The 1,474-nt window shown below is 45.4% G+C and overlaps 1 non-coding gene across 1 annotated transcript; it reads left to right on the top strand.

Annotated features, from left to right (window-relative positions):
• The first annotated feature begins 721 nt into the window (after positions 1-721).
• Positions 722-828, top strand: LOC113633447 (U6 spliceosomal RNA). Its single transcript, XR_003438205.1, has one exon. It is a non-coding gene; the product is annotated as a U6 spliceosomal RNA (small nuclear RNA).
• Positions 829-1,474: the final 646 nt, after the last annotated feature.

Genomic DNA, 1,474 nt, shown 5'->3' with positions numbered 1-1,474 from the left:
TTTTAATATCTAACCTATAATGTAAATATTAAATATGAAAGAGAGAAACCACCTATATAAATGATAAAGCAAACGGGGTGAAACGTTAGTAGGCGAATTTGTATAAAGAGTATATGAATATATAGGTACTATTTCTATTCTTGCAAAATGTAAGTTTGAAGTTATTTCTCCCCTCAAAAAAAGTTAAAAAATATATATATAATGAAGCATTAAATAAACTATAGTGAATAATGCAAGACAAACTAGGATAGTTGTCTTAAATATCCAGCCTCAAAATAGGCCCAGCCTGATAGCTACAATTAAAAAACAATACATTTGCTGTTTTTTTCTAATTCTTCTGTGAACAAAAAGTGAATTTACTCTTCTTGCAAAAGACAAATGCTCCCTGGCTATGGGAAAATAACCTATCATACACAGGGTGTCATTCTAAACATTTAAATATGGGACATTTGTGGCTTTGCTGGCCACTGTGTCCTACGAACTAGATTGGGACAATATATTTCCTGCAGATACTGGATGAAATGGGAACAGATATTATATTCCTTATAAAAATTCATCATGTAAAGAGAATAATCCAAATTATAACCACATCCCCAAATTGCAGCATTGCACACTTTTCACTTTGAAGAAGGAAGTCCCCAGTACCCATGGAAATACAATTCTATGTTGTTTTAACAGAGAACCTTATAGTCAGCTTCTAGATCATTTAGAAAAGTTGCCAGTGCTTGCTTGGGCAACACATATACTAAAATTAGAAAGATACAGAGAGGATTAGTATGGCCCCTGCACAAGGATGACATGCAAATTCATGAAGTGTTCCATATTTTAAAAAAAAGAAAGAGAAGATGGTGTACTAGGAGGATGCAGAATTCATGTCTCCTCACAACTAGGGCACCTACCAGGCACCGGTGGGGGACCACAGACACCTAAGGAGACGGGAGGAACCCCCAGCAACTGGGACGTGGGGCTTGGGGGGGAGTGAAGGGGGAGGAGAAGTGGAGGCGGGACTGGACTGGTGCCCCTGAGGCGCGGCTGGGGGAGGGGAAGGGATCCCACGCCAGAAGGGGGAAATTGGGGAACCATTGGGAGGGCAGATGATCAAAAGGGAGTGTGGCCAGGTTTCCCCCGCCTACTTGGACCACCAGGAACCTGCTGAGATCCTCTGCCCACTGAGGAGGTCCAGCTGTTTGGGTCCTGAGGGAGTGGGAGGGAGGGAAGGGGGAGCAAAAGTAAAGGTCGGACCTCCTGGACTGGCACCCCTGAGGGGTGGCTGGGGGAGGGGAGGACTTACTATAGCCAGCGGGACCCACCCATGGTTAGGGGTCCAGCAGCGACCAGGGAGACCCTAGGGGAGTCAGTGGAGGGGGGGGTGTGTGGCGTGAAGGAACCGAAGGGAACGGGCCAGATGCCTTCCCTGTCCACTTAGACACCCGGGAGCCTGTTGGGCTCCCAGGACTAATCCTCTGCCCTCAAA

The sequence above is a fragment of the Aethalodelphis obliquidens genome, unplaced genomic scaffold, assembly GCF_003676395.1.
Source record: "Aethalodelphis obliquidens isolate GAN/ISIS:26980383/991018 unplaced genomic scaffold, ASM367639v1 scaffold39, whole genome shotgun sequence".
NCBI lineage: Eukaryota > Metazoa > Chordata > Mammalia > Artiodactyla > Delphinidae > Aethalodelphis > Aethalodelphis obliquidens.
Note: the sequence above shows the minus strand (reverse complement) of the source record. Positions and strands in the feature narration are given on the sequence as shown.